The sequence below is a fragment of the Thunnus thynnus genome, chromosome 11 (assembly GCF_963924715.1).
Source record: "Thunnus thynnus chromosome 11, fThuThy2.1, whole genome shotgun sequence".
Lineage (NCBI taxonomy): Eukaryota > Metazoa > Chordata > Actinopteri > Scombriformes > Scombridae > Thunnus > Thunnus thynnus.
The window spans coordinates 17,187,376-17,203,636 of NC_089527.1; positions in this window are offsets into that span (position 1 = coordinate 17,187,376).

Sequence of the window (16,261 nt, forward strand, 5' to 3'; positions counted from 1 at the left end):
ATAAATACACCTGAATAAAAGCTTAATTAACTGATTTTGTAATTTCACTTTTTAAGTCGACCCTGACACATGTCACAGATATTATAAATATCAGAGAGACAGTGTTATGCGTAAATATGGGGAAATAAGCACTATGGGAGTACATTGCATCCAACATGACACAGTAGCAGTGTGCAACAGAGCTGAGTAGTCCCAGCCAGCCGAGCTCTCTCGAGTCCCAGAAGACAATCCCCTGAGAGGAGAAATGCTCTGAGTGGTGACAGCTTAAAGGCAATAAGCCAATAATAAAGACCAGCAAAGTGGCCATGGGAGAGATTTCTGTTCCTGCTACCTTCAAAACAACAGAGCAAACAAGTGTCACTCAAGAGTTTGTGACCAGTTGTACAAAAGTTTAAGTTGCTTTTTTTTTCTTTTACACTTATCCTCCATTCTTTAATTAATGAAAATGTCTCATTTGTGGTCTTTTTTTCCTCAATCTTTCCTCTGCAAGCAAGGATATAATTTTGCTGAGAATGGCACATTGACAATTTATTTTCAGAAACCTGTTCTTTTTAACCCTTTCAGTAACTTTATAATCCATATAAAGAGGAACATTGGAAGTATTTTTAGTGCTGTAATAGCTGCCCAATTACTGCCCTGCTGGGTGTCCATTTGGCTGCACCAGATGCATTGAGATGCCTTCCTACTGTCTGTAACTACTCAGAAACACTCAAAAGAAAATCCTCCCAGTGCAAACCTAATTGCATAATGTATGGACATGATAGAGGAGGTGATGGTAAATTTATTTAAAAGCCAGAGTTGTAAAGGACAAAATAGTTTAGCTTTATTCGTATTTACTGAAATTGCTCTGTGTGACAGAACAAAAAAAAAAAGAAAGAATAACGGTGAAAATAATACTAAATCTTGATAAAACATGCACTCAAAAACTAGACAGAGTTTCCACATCCAGTTAAATTGCAATTAAAGACAAAACACTAATTGGAGACTGAGCAGCACATACTGTATGACAGAAAAAAAAAAGCATTCAATACATTGTGGCCCAATTCCCTCAACCTATCACACCAAACTTTGTCTTTTCATTCGTCCTCTATGTAATCAACTTTTCTGGTGGAACTTTAGTGCTCGACTCTAACGTTATTCTTACACTTCAGTGCAGTTGCACCCTGTGAGGATGACAGATTTCTGGGCTAGTTTGGGAAGAAGAGTGCTGCAGGGGAAGGCAGTGGCCAGTCTGCGATGGGGGGCCAACCAGGAGAAAACTCATTTGGAATTCAGCACTGCAACATTGCCATCTTTTGGCCAAACAGTATACTCAAAAATCCCAGGGATAATCCATCTCCAAGCCCATACTGAGGTCCTAAAACAGCTTGATACAAAGGTACGTAATGGATTTATTTTTTTGTTACAGAGAAAGGATGCGTTATCTTTTGGCTCATAGCAGAATAAATAAAACTGTCTCATATGTTTGTTTCTGGAGGTTCCATATGTCACTTCTAATTAAGTATATTCTGATAAAAACACAAAAATATTGGCTATCCTCCTTAATAAATGTCTTTCAAGACAACACAGCCTTAAAGACACCTATGAATTCAACACTGTAGTCTGGAACCAGAGCAGCTTCCCAAAAGTGACTGGACATTATGTTCAGTACTGTTTTAATGCTATGATGCAAATATTACATCGACAAAATTTCATGTCAAGGTGTCCAAAAGCAAATGGACACACCTCTGTTCCATCATCTACTTCTTCTTCTTCTTCTTCTGGGAGTAAATTTACAAACATGTAGTGACCAGAAAGCTTGAGTGGGTTTACTTGTCCTCTACCTGAATAAATATTTGTCTAAAGCGCTTGTGCTGTCCTGTTTTCCCACGGTGGTATATGGGACATCATGGATAAGGGAGAGGATGGGCTCTGACAGAGAGTGACAATTCATCCCTTCATCCCCCCTAACTGACATGTCACATTCTCTGATGACTTTATTGTGCTCCCTGTCACTGCACTTAATCTGTGTGTCAGTCAAGCCGGAGCAGCCCACACCACCACCTCCAGACAGCAACACTAATACCCACCCTTTTAATGACATTAGATTTGGAGTAATGCCATTCAGTATAGCACTGATATTATCTTCTATTTGCATCATTCAGCCAGTGACACAGTCAGAGCTTGGCCAATAGAGAGCTGGTCATTTCCCCATCCATTTCCACTCGGATGACAGATGTCAAGATGGAAACTGGCTATTATTTACTGTAGCCATGTTTTTATCACAGACAGACATGATGTCTCACTTTACTCCAGGCTGTCAAGCATTGCATCAAAACCTGTCTTTTATTGCGATATTTCAAGTACAGCAGTACAAAGTATGCATTTATTTTATCTTGTTTTATTGTTTGCTTTTTGTTATTATTAAATTGACTCATTTTGAACTCGCTGAGCTACCGTAGCCATCCGTTTAATCCCGGAAAGACAAAAAAACAACATCAAATCATCATCATCTACTTATTAAATCACAACATATTGCTCTATTTGTCACTTCCTTTGAGTTGATAATGTCTTTTGTATTCTAGGAATGAGTCTCAGTGTAGTGGGATTAATAATACCTGCTAAGGCGGGCCAAGTGCTGCTCAGGAAAATATTCCTCCTCTCAATAAGCATCTGTACAATCCTCTTCAGGTGCTATAATGACATTGTAATGAACATGCCACAAATGATTTTGAGTGATTCGAACTCCCTCTGCAGTGTGTTCGGTCCTCCTGTCATGGAGAATGAGTAAGCAGAATTACCAGCGGATCAGCATTAGAGGTAACAAAATTTCCTTCTTTTTTTTTTACATACTGACAGTGTATTTTCTCTCCCATCAGAGCTCCAGTGCCTAATTAAATGTATTTAGCATCATAAATATTCCACGGGGACAGGTTGACACAATGAATTAATGTCTCGTCTCAATAGCAGAGCCTCTCTATTGGCTGTGGAGAGAAAGTTAGCCCGATGCCAGGTAAATGCTGCAGCCTGCATGTCTTGTTATAAATCAGCGGTGCATTTGTTTTCTAATGCTGTGGAACTGAAAATACATTGATACTGATTAAGTCACATGATTAAGTTGGTGGGAGGTGGAAAGAGACTTCTGAGCTACCTTTTGATTAACTGCTGATAAATGGACAGCAACTGATTTTAAATTTTGTGCAGCTAAATTTTAAATCCTGTAGCGGTAACATTTAGCATCTTTCTTTATGATTTATTTCATTTTTTGTCTTGATTTATAGTGTTGTTAAGAGTTAAGAGCTTGCTTTTCTTTGCCCACACTAATAAAGCAAACACATCTGTCTTAACATGGAATAGCTTCGATATTACTTAAGACGCTTTATAGAGAGATTAAAGAGAGCGAAATTCACTACTGATGTCTTAATTATGTGGTTCTAACCTATATTACTGAGGGTAAAATCACTACCCCGTATGGTTTGCAGTGTCACAGAGAGGAAAGTGTCCTGCTGTGCCAGTGTGCACCAGCCATAAGCCGATCACTGCTGCTAGCTGGGGTATTTCTGTGATATAGCCCCACCTCACCTTGCTGGTACATTCACCAGTGTCCTCTGCTTAACAATGCCCTCCACAAGCCCCTTAGGAAGACAGCCGGGAATTTTGGATGACTTCCTTGGGGTTTGAAGCCCTTCCCAAGTTGTCACCCTTGAAGAGGGAAATGCTTCACAGCTTATTTGCTGCGCTTTTTCCTTGCATGAGCAGCGAGGAAAAGTGTACTAGTCTGTTAAGCCACCACCAGAACAAATAGGTACAGCTGCCAGACTGAGCTGAGGGGGCTGTAGAGGATAGAATTACACGATATTATGTTCATTTTAAATCTAGATATTTTTCCTAATTTTCTCACATTTTCTCTTGCCTGTGAAAATGCATAGACATCACTTTTCTCTCCTCAACACGTGTAATTGCAAATTTGCAAGAGCTAAACTAATTTTACGACACAGGAACACCTGTATTCATCTCCATATTAATAGAAAACAGGAAGTATAAATCCCAATTTTCCAGCAGCCAGTGTCAGTGAAGATGTTCCTTGAGGGAGAAGGCTGTCTCCTCTCCATTAAAATATTGGTGCTCTCCCCCCGCTTTCTTGCTAGAGCGTCCCTTCTGAACCGAAATCAGATATCATAATTATGAATGGCACCCAATCTACATCACTGGGCTTGACACCTCTAATATCCATATATGCCAATGCACATTTAAGTTTCCACTGTTAAGGTGTTCTCTACGTTGAGTTATAGTGCTATGTGGCGCCGCTCTAGAATAGAGGCCCCTGTGAGTCTCATTTAAAGGTTTGACTAATAGGCTCATTTGGATTAGGCACACTGCCCTGAAATATCCCCTAGAAAAGAAGGGAACAAACTTTTACGCAACTCTCGAAGCTACTGAAAATCTGTTAATCTCCACAGTTAACCTCAGCTATTAACAGATGAGGAAAACTGGTGTCTATAATGAATCAGCACATTATCATTAATATAATGAAACTAGGAGATATTTAGTGTTGTCCTCTAAAACATTATTAAGCTATTTTGAGTGTCACTCTGGAGCTGTATCTGTGTTTCTGCATCCTTCTGTGTGTGTATGTCATTACACCATGGACAGGAAAGCACAGGAGCCATTGTCAGGTCAGGCTCTACAAAGCTACAGCTGATGTAGGTGGTCTATGTTGCCTCATTAGTAACAACATGAGCAGTGGTCTAATGAACTTAAGACAATGCTAATTAATGGAAGAGAACAAAGGCTTAACATTTTTAGAAAGTGTGAAGCACTGAGTCTGCTTGTATGACAGCATTTAAGCCACCTTAATCCGCTTGTGATGCGGCGCATGCTGCCTCGACCTTGCGGTGCCTCGACCGCACAGCACCGGGGCAGGTCAGAGGGAGCAGCTCCATACCTCAGCTGATAGAGTCACCTGTGACAATCCTTTATGGGCTGATAAAGTAAAGGAAGTCTCTCAAGGAACAGTGCACTGACTTGGCGGAGGGTGTCCCCAGGGAGCAGGTGTCAGGGTTGTCTATCAGAAGGCTGAAAGGAGAAAAGGGACGTGTTACTGGGCTCTATTGTATCCTGGTTGTCATTGACTGATCGGGTCCATTTAGCTGGCTTTCACAGTGAATGAAACCACCTGAATAGATGAAAGCGAGACAGCCTTCCCGACAAACAAGGAGCCCTGGAATATTCATGGAGGATCTGTGAGGAAAAGATTAATGTATTAGAAATTAAAATGGGGCCCGGACGTATGATCTTGCTCTAACACTTGGCCAGACCTGTGTCACCCGCCGCTAGCGCCTGAAGTCGGCACATGCCGCTGCCAAGGTGGAGAGGAATCATTAAGCACCCTGCCATTGTGTGAGCAGAATAATCAAACTTCACCCCCCCATTCTTTCCCACAGCACTGACAATGAATAATTCTGGAGCCATTTGCAATGTTAACGGCACCTATCTGGGCCATCCATGCCTTTATGATAAGAGCTCCAAATATGCATTTCAACAGTCTGAACAGAAGCTGCTTCACCGGCATTTCAAAGGACACCTGTCAGTCATCTGAAAGAGCTGTCAGTCTCTGTCATGCAACGGTGCCAGTGAAATGGCCCAAAAGATAATCTTTACTCTCTCTCTTTCTCTCTCTCCACCTCTCTCTTTCAGATCAGAGCAGTTACATTTGCAATGGAGTGACAAGTGATTTACACTGGAAAATGGATTGTGTTTAAACTGAAAAAAAGGAGTTTATTCTTTTAGGCAGCGTTATTCTTTGCTGGTGTACAGCTGTATCAAATATGCTATCATAAATGTGATCTGGGCTACGCTGAATGTCATTATGTGTGATACCATGAGCACTAGACGGGCTACTGAGCTCAAAGGTGACTTTGATAATTCCTATCTCTCTAAACAGAGCCCTGTGTCTGTGAGGAGTAGGAGCAGGGATGGGTGGGATCAAACAGGTTTGTGTTTCCAAAAAGTTTGACCTTCTATTGTTTTCTTCTATTGTTTTTGTTGGAATGTGTCTTCAAATCGAGATCACTGCAGTGTGGTTCACTGCTGCCCGACTATCTCTCTATAGATTTTTACTTCACAAAATCTCTATTCTCACTCTCACCACTGCCTCACATGAAAGATGTGGTTTCTTTACTCCATGAACCAGTTTCAGATTGTACTTGCATGGCTACTTGGTTTGCGAGGAGGCAAGTGAAGCCCCGTGCCCCCCACCCCGCCCCCTCCTTCCTCATGTAGGCCAGTAATTTGTTAAGCACGACTAACTTGTGTGCCACCAGCTGTTGGTGATATTTACAGCTGAGTGCAGAGGATGTGTCTGGACCGAGGCTTGCAGGGCCAGAGCAGCACTAGACCCAGTCCCACTTCCCTTATGGCCACTCCATGGGCTAGGACAGCCAGCACTCACAGCACAGCCTGTGATGCCATGCAATCACAAAACAGAGGTGCACAGAATGACACAAAACTAATTTTTGCATACCGCAGGCAGCTTGCCAGCACAGCTTGGTAAGGGGTAAGACACGTGCTGTGTCTTGACTAGTGCACAATCTTTAAAAAATGGAGAAACCCTTAGTATTGCCCAACACTGCACCCCTCTCCTAATCATGAAGAGATCACAGATAAGATGTGGAACATTATATCATGCATACCAGACATCAATATTTTGATCATTGAAGTCCACTACAACTGCCTGAAACTGTCTTCAGTGTGGTCTGGGAAATCTGCCAAAAGTCAGAGTCACTTTAGTTCATCAAGCACAAGCCTTTACAAAGCTCTGTGGAAACCCTTATGCTTACCCATCCCAAATTCTTTGTTGTTTTCCAGCAAAGCAGGCCATTTTCACACAGAACAAACAGCAATTTGACAAGCAATTTGAATTTTGGGCACTCCTCTTTGTCACATAGTTTCCACACCATGTCCGTTCCTCCAACAATCTCTCTATTGTGGCTCAGGGAGGACATGGTTCAAGAAGTGAGTCACTCCATGAATGTTCACTTTCATTTCAGAGCGCAGTAGGCCGGCATAATCCCTGATACTGAACCCTGACTCACCAGGTCTTTTTTAGATTGAGCGTTCTGTCCTTCTTCCATTGTGAAAAAGGACTTGCACTCGCACTTTTGACTAGATAAAGTTCAACCACACGCTCACTGATGAAATTACATGTGTCAGAAAAACAACAAGGCCGTTGTGAACAAAAACATTACGAGGAAACCCACTGAAGACAAATGAGCACACGTTCAAATAATTCAGGAGTGAATGAACTGTTATGAGTTAATCAAATGAAGTGAATAAACGAACAAAAGGGAGTAGTTATCTTGTCTGCGTTTTTTTTTTTTTTTTTTTTTTCCATTTTGAAATCCTCACACAAATGAATGTCAATAGATGTGCCTGTACAACAGCTTTCTTACAAATTATTCAGTGACTACGATTTTGCAGTTGAAAAAGTCACCAGAAAGCCATTTACCTGAGTCACAAATGAGTATGTAATTGAGTCCTTAGGGAAAATAACTCAGCTTAACTACTGGAAATAATGTGTAAATTCAATACATTTCCTAATGAGCTCATTTGAGTTTGCTGCAATTATATTTGCTAGTCTAGGTGCAGATAGGATTCTGCAGCCGAGTTGAGGTGAATAAAACCACAGCTTCCTTGTATTCATTAAAATTAGCATATGGACCTGTCAACACTTCTCAGAGGCACGTTGTAACAATGCCATTTAGCCCTGCATCAAGCAATGCCAATGGAATGAATGCATGTGGTGGGTAAATGCCTCCCCACCCCTAGCGACAGGGGTGGAATAGGACTGGCAATGCTGGCTCTGACGCACAAAAGAGGCTGCGTTTTAACAGCCAGGGCCTGGCCTCTGACCAGGGGCCATCCACATCAACACTGCTTACACTCCACCATACCTCCCAGCTACTGGCCCAGCCAACCAGCTCCGTACACACACTGAGACAGACAGGGAGAGGCGGAAGACAAGAGAAATGAAGACCACCAGTGTGTGTGTCTGTGTGTGTGTGTGTGTGTGTAGGTGGAGAGATAGCGTCAGAGGCAAGGAGCAGAGAAGAGGAGTTAGAAATAAAGATACGTAGGCAAAGCGCGGCGTTGTATCTTCCTTGTAACAGTCGTCTATTGATCTTCCTTCACTGTGTTTTTAGTTTACAACAATACCAAAACTTAAAAATAATTATTCCCTGTAAACAACTAGAGTATATCTGTAGCTAAACTTAAAAAAATATTCTTATCAAAAGGTGCCAGAAATGAGAAGCCCATGGAAAAGAGCTCCTTTATTGTTGTTTGTCATCGTTACACTGAAGCTGCCAGTGAGAGGTATTGTTGCTCAGTGGAGCACACGAGGCCCTAGTTGCATTGTTGTGCCAGGATTTTAAAACAGGCGCGAGTTATCAATAGACCACAGACTATTCAATTCACTCAGCTGTGCCTCTCGATACACTTCACAACCTCACACGCCGAACAGCCAGCCATGATCTCACACAATTGGGCCGCTTTACTGACAAACACTTTTGTTTCCAGATGGATCCAGGTCTATGTCTAATGGATAGACAGTGCCATCACTCCACAAGCTTCTCACTTTCAGCTCAGTATCATCAGTCTGACGACACTATTTCAATTAATGAAATCTCATTAGACTTTACCATTATGGATATTAGTGGCCAGACTGTATTAAGACATAATTAACCCTGCAATGTGCTTATGACAGCAGAATAGAGTCTGTGGATTCAGCCCCGTGCAAGAGGACAGGGAAATATAAGACAGGCGGAGGAGAAGACAAGGCCTCAGCTGTGCTTTACACTGATCTACACACTGTGATTACCTGGAGCAGAAAACCGAATATAAAGGCCTTGGGCTGGCTTTGATATTTCCATCGTTTGTTTGTCTGCTATGACCTGGACTACGTCTAACAGACCTAGACTGGAGGTCAGTAGGAATCAAGGGAGAGGAAAGAAGAAGAGAGGAGAGGAGAGGAGAGGTTAAAATTGAAAATAACTATAGAAAATTATAATTTACCAGAGATACTGACTCATGAAATGGCCAAGCACACACATAGGGTTATCCTCTCTCTCTGTCTCACACACACACAATCCTTTCCTCTCCCCCTCTCTGTCTGATCCACACACACCTCCACACTCATTATGGTTACCTTTGTCCAGTATTGGGTGCCATTACCACTCCCACCCCAGCACTAAAGAACTGGGACCAACTTTATTCTGTCAGGGCACCTATTAAAGGATTACCTATTCACACTTCTGTAGAACAAACTCTTAATGAGGATAAAGGGAGACTCCTACAGTTTGTCCTCACTTTTTGACAAACTATAGGCGATACAGTGTAGATGAAAAGAAAGCTATTTTGTTTGGATAAAGACAGAAACAAATGAGTGGGAAAGTATTGGATATTAAAGGGGAACTTTTATAACTTTGATTTTATACATCAAAGTCAGTTTACATGTCTTGGAAGTATGTATGTGAGAAAAGTTGTGTAAAGCCTTATGTGGCTGCAGAGGGAGCTGTGCAAAGTCTGATAAATTGCCTCAAGTATCAAGTGATCAGCATCATTTGGGGATGAAGACTACAAGTTCCTAAATGAAAAAAAAATCTGAGGGTGTGGAGTTAGAGGGAAGTGAGGTTACCAGACTTCTGTATCTCGCTCCTCATCTCCTGCTTGAGGTTAGTGACTCGCTGCTACATTTGCTGCTACTAGCATAACATACCTGAATCTGTACAGTCGAGTAAATCAAGATAAGTTGCATGATGGGTAATATAAGGTGGAAGGTTTTGACAAGGAAGAGGAATGCATGGAATAAAAAAAGACAATATCTCTGCATTGAATTTGATCCTTTTTTAAACTGTAAATGTGAGTCTGACATCATAATGAGAAGTCCAGTATGCATATTGCATGCACACATATAGAATAAGGCTTTCTTTTGTCTAGGTTGACCTGCCTTTTTAATGTCATCAGGACATCAGGGAAAGTGGCTTTTGACTGGCAGATAGGGGTGGTGGTTCTAACAAAGAGGACCAAAGAATGACAATATTTATTCAAGCACTTTAAGTGAAGACAAGACTTGAAAATCAGAGACTCTCAAAATTTTTAATTATTTAGAGCAGTGGTTCCCCTCAAGGGGTCGCAAGATAAATCTGAGGGGTTATGAGATGATTACAAGATAGGAAAGCAGAAAAAAACATAATTCCGCTTCACAAAATTATGTTCATTTTATCATACTTTTCTCTAATCTGTGTTTTTTTTCTTGTGAATTACTGGATAATGATATTTCTTTGGGCCTCAAATAAAACATGAAAAGCATATAGATCCTTGGTTGAAGTATTAGAGATAGGAAACCAGTGATAAGGGGTCCAAGTAGACATTGCTTCATTTTGAAGGGGTGAAAAGCGAAAAAGGTTGGGACCCACTGATTTAGAGGCACTGAATGGGTATGTTTACAAAATGACAATTACAAAATATGACAAAAGAAACTTTCTGGCAGTACAACTGACTCTGTTAACCATGAGCTTACCAATCCAGTTATGAGTGTGTTTATATAAGAGAAAAAGTGGGGATATGTTATTACTAACCAATGCAACATCAATCAAGAGTAGATATTTTATTTGAGATGGGAATAAATTGTTTATACATGTGGGGACATTAGGACATTAATGCAGATTATAATGTTTGTATTGAAACTGTTTTATAGAGGTATTAATTCTTCATGGTCATTTTGGAGGAGTTTGTGAAATGACATGGACAAATTAAATGAAAAATTGGTCACAAAAAGCATAATATCTGGGAGGATGATGACAGCTGTAATTAACTAGAAATTGTTCATTAAATAAGGAAGAAAGTTTAAAATTGTAAAATTTTCTTTACAACAGATTAAAGAGATGCACTCTTATTAAAACTTGTATAGCAGCTATTTAAACTCCACATTAAGGGGGAAAAGTTAGTTGGTGGATCAAGTTTGGCTGCTGCATTGAAATTTAGCTGCATTTTTAGTCTGCAATAGCTTTCAATGACAGCTCACAACCGTTTTCTCCAAACATTGTTTTTGTGTGTAGAGTAATACAGCCGAGCTCAAATTTCTCTCATCCCTTCAAGCGCAAAATACAAAAGGCCTAGGCTGCCACTACCTGATTCAATCAAGTGTGTTACATTGTATACCCATGGGCAACAAGGCGACTTGTATTTTAATTAATAATGTAATACCCCAGTCTCAAAGGCTTGGCCCTTGGCATTCTGCTTTTTTTTTTTTGTAAATACTCTCAAGATCCCAGCAAAGATGCTGGGAGCATTTTTCTACACACTCCAACTCATGCAACCGGATTTGATACATAATGCTTGAAACTAACACTCTAGTATTTTCCAACATTGTGTGAGTGAAGAGAGTCGTGTTTTTTGAAAATATGTAAAACCTCAGGAACCAAGGAAAGGACATTGTGGTACATGTCATCTTTTAGGTAAAGATGAATAAGAAAAAGAAACAGGAGAAGAAAGAAGAATATTAGAAAAGAGTAATGATGAGAGATAAGAAAATATCCTATCTAAGCAGAGTACATGGTAAATAAACTGCATTTATGAAGCACTTTTCTACCAATCACTCAAAGCGTTTTACAACACATGCCAACATTCACATACACTGATGGCAGAGGCTGCCATGCAAGGAGCCAACCTGCTCATCAGGATCAATATAGCACTTTACAATGTTTCTAGTGCTCACTCACCCAGTCATACACCAATTCACCGTGCAATTTGGGGTTCAGTATCTTGCCCAAGGACACTTGGACATGCGGACTGGAGGAGCGGGGGGGATCGAACCACCAATCTTCTGATTAGTGGACGACCCACTCTACCTCCTGAGCCACAGCCGCCCATTGTGTGAATGAAAGTTAATGTTAAGGGCTATGAAGAGAGAGACATGGCCGTGGGTGTTGAGTTGTAAGGAATAACAAGCACAGTGAAGGGTAAACACACGCTTCTTTGGAGATCCTGGACCCGAAATAACCCTGAGGGAACTCAAGGGTTTGTGGGATACGGGCTGTGTTCAACCTTTCTCTGCAGCCACACACACACCCGAACAACAGGAAATGATGGCCCTTTTACAGTATGCCATGAGAAGTACTGACTCATTTGTTCACATGTAACTAACTAAACATATAAAAATAAACGGATGAATGACTCATAATAAGTCATGGAAAACATTGAAAATGATTTGAAATGATCGTTTTAGCCACATTGATCCAAGCTTTTATCACAGCTCGCAGATGTAATTTAAGACAATAAATGTATTTTATTTGCAGAAACAGATCAATAATCTCACAATGATTTACGTTACAAACATTTTATCCTTTGTTGTTTTCAAAGTATTCAGAATTTAAAAGCACAACTGATAATATATCAACTATAAAATACTTTTTCTTAAATCACAAATTAAATGTTTAATAGAACAAACATTTTAATTAGTTAACATGAGCACAGCCACAAGTAAATCTAAAGTGATTATTCTTGCCCTCAGAGAAAGGCTGTCTCCCTGCGCTCTGTCAAAAGGTCAATTATGGCCCCAAACCGGCATGCAGTGACAGTGACCTGGAAGCGCTACTGATGACCCCACATCCAGGGGCCCAAAAGAGTTGATCATCTAACATGCAGGCTGCCCGGAGCCATGGAAATCTGACATTTGTCCTTATTCAAATGAACACAAACAATATGCATCTCATGCCTCTCCCTAACCTGTGCCAAATCTAAGGCATAGGGACCAGCAGTCTAAATGCATTGTCCTCCAATCTAAGCCCTTCCCTGTGAATATACCAAACACACAGAGCCTGCAGGAAGAGCAGGTTGCAAAAAGGCGCCGTCTGCTAAGGATCTACACTAACACCGGTCATTATAGTCCTAGTCTACAAGACTGGGGTCACAAAACAGAATGGGGGTTATACAGTAATGGCAAATGTTAAGGATGAGAAGAATACAACTCATGTGTACCATAAAAATAAGAAATGACTTTTCTTTATTCATATTTTTCATATTGAAAAATGTTCATTTGAACATATCAAAGTTCTTATTTAAATCAAAGTTAAAGAATAAGGCCAGTGATATTCTATATTTTTCTTTTTGTCAACAAATCCAATGAAAAGACCAAAACAAACAGCACATTAGTCTGTCTCAATGTTTTCCAACTTCCTAAGCCTTACTGTAGCAGTTAACCCCAAGCCCATTCATTCCTCTTTTAAATAAAGGTCATGTATATATACTTTGATTTTTTAACAAATGCTATGTAATTTCCTAAAACAGCTGGGCACTGAGGTTTTCAGCAAATGTTTCACAAACAGGAAGAAATAGTGAATTTGTTAGGGACTATTTTCAGCTGCGGATTTGATGCTTTAGTGAGTTTATACAGCAGCAGGACATGTATGTGAACTCTAAATAAACTACAGTGGGTGTGTTCATGATAATGAGGCAACATGTCACCCAGTTCAACGTCGTGGCTCAATAATGAGTTTTTAATGACAACAGTGGAGGTCTGTGACACAGAGGTTCAAAGTGAATGAGGATTTGGCTACACAGGGACTTGTAAGTCAAATCAATTTATTGATGGTTTTATGGTCTTTTCATCGGATTTGTTGACAATAAGAAAATGATAGAATATAACCAGACTTATCCTTTAAGTTTGGTCAAATATGACAAATACCCATAATGCACTGCCGCTTCATGCTTAGCCCAACATAAGCTGGTTTACTACACTGGAGTAAAAGCTTTTGCAAAAAACACCTCAATAAGAAGGTTATTGCCATAACACCGGTGCATACACAGTAAATTCCCCTTGAATAGCACTTGCCTGAAGCAACACCTACCATGGTAAATGTTTATCCATGTGGACTTCCCATCTCATGCTGTTTTGTCTGTGTGTGCAGAAGGTAGCGGCCTGGCCTGGAACTGTATGACACAGAGCAAAGGCTCTCATGTCTTCAGGGCATTCCACAGAGCATGATCATGAAAAGCAGAAACATGAAGAAAACTGCAAAAGGTTGAGCCATGGAAACGTCTTTCTTCTGCACGTCAGTTAATTTCCTCTTTCTCCCTTTGGTTCCACATCACTTTTCTATTATGTTTTGAACACAGTGAAAACATAATACAAATCATGCTGCTGGAAAAAAAAAAATCTAATCATTAGACCCTCAAATGAAAAAATGGATACCAGTGAAAAATGTAAGGGAATTGTTATTTTTCACATTCTAATTCACATCACAAGGAAGAAAAGAAACACATGCTGTATATCAGATTGGTTTGGTGCCTTTTGCCCCAAGCCATGCAGCACACACTGATATTAGTTTTAAATACAGATTGCTGGCAATAATAGAACAGAAGTGTCCATGCCTGCCACATAGGCCCGGTCTGGAGTGCCTCATATTACTGGCTTGCCAAGACAGCTTCAATCAAAAAGCTCAAATAAATGTAGTTCTTTGGGCTCTGTCAACTGTAAACTGTTATTGATCCCAACAAATGAAATTTGTTCACGTTGATCGATCAAACACATTATCTGTGTTTTCCAGTCTATTACCAGCAAGTGGAAACTCAGGAGGCATCAATAAATAGAGTTGGGTCACCCCGGGTAGATTCCTTTCAAGCTATGAGGGCTGTAAAAACAGGCGACCAAACATAAGTACTTGTACTTAAAGGTAATGGACCTGCATCATGACTAAACACTAAGTGCCTGGGGTGTCGAGATGTGGAAAGCACTTCTCTAGCACCTTCAAGGGAGATACTTGTGTATGTACTGTATACTTGCCCTCCTCTCTTCTGCCCCTGTTAATAATACCCCCCCAACCCCTCTCCCCAATCTCGCTCCCCTACACATGAAAGCCTTCCAGCTGGCACCCAACGCCTGTACTTGGCAGGTTGGGGGGGAACACAAGAATTAAACCTATATCGCCCCAGCTACCAGTTCTCAAATATCAGTGGAGTCCAGCACTTCACCAGGGACTGCTGAGAGGAAAGCATGTCAATGGAACAAAAAGCTCCTTCTGGCACTGCTGACTGCTGTTACAGGAGTGAAGTTTTCATAAGGAAGTAGGTACAAATGATCCTATGAAGACGAAATCCAACAGCTTGGGTACAACAGTGCTGTATCTAATGTGCTAATGTGCTGTTTCATACCTGATTATGAAGCAACTACAGACAAAACATCTGGTCCAGTTCCCTTGCTATTTTGGCATCAAGATTTTCCGCTAAATTATAAGTTGTCCCTGTGACTAAGAGAAATGCAAAGCACTAGACCCACTCCTATATACTGTAAAAACACATTCAATGTAGCCAATTGATTACACTTAGCAAAAAGTAATGCAGTAAAATATAAGAGCTCAGCCCGGTTTTTGTTTAAACTTTTTAGAAAGCTGTTTATTGAACTTTATGGTCATTTTGTAGGCTAGTTTGTGGCACTAAGAGGTGTTTCTAGTAATCAGTCTGCCCGTGTTGATATAAATAAAGTGTAAAAATAATAGACACACCTCTCACTATGATATAAATAGAATAAACTGGCAACTGAGTATAAATTGCTGTCTTAGTTGGGATCCAAATGAGCGTTTGTAACTATAACTAAAGGAAATTATGCCTGTAACCATCGAATTACTCTTGCTCATGTTAGTTTATTTTAGCAGACGTTGGTGCACGTCCACCCGCCAGACATCATGTGGCTGTTAAGCTGCAGTAAAAATGTGAGCAGTATGAAACACACTGCATTGAATCAAGAATTGCATTAGTTTAGGAAACAATATCAGACAACTTATTTCTCTCTCTCTCAGCTATACTGACTTGCAACTAGCTTTGCAAGGTATTATATTTGTTTTACTTTCCCTGTGTGAGGTTCACAAATCTCAGCTGAGCTAAACTAATCATTCTTTAGCATTTCTTCAGACTAACAGGAAAGTGACAGCTTGTCCACAAACCAGGGGCAGCCTTACTAGAAATAGGAATATCCACCCCTCTACAGTGATAGAGCAGCTCTGATAGCTCCTTTATTATGGAAAATTATTTTAAACAGCATAAAACGGCGAAGGCTCATTTTTTCCATGTTTCTGCCACTATCACTCCAGCTATTGATAAGATGTCTAAATTTATTGCAGAATAATTCTGCAGGAAAAGAGATAAAAGGTTGTTGAATAAAATATGAGGCGAAGGCTGTAAATTGTAGCAATGCATATCATTTCATTCAAATGTAGGACGCAATTAC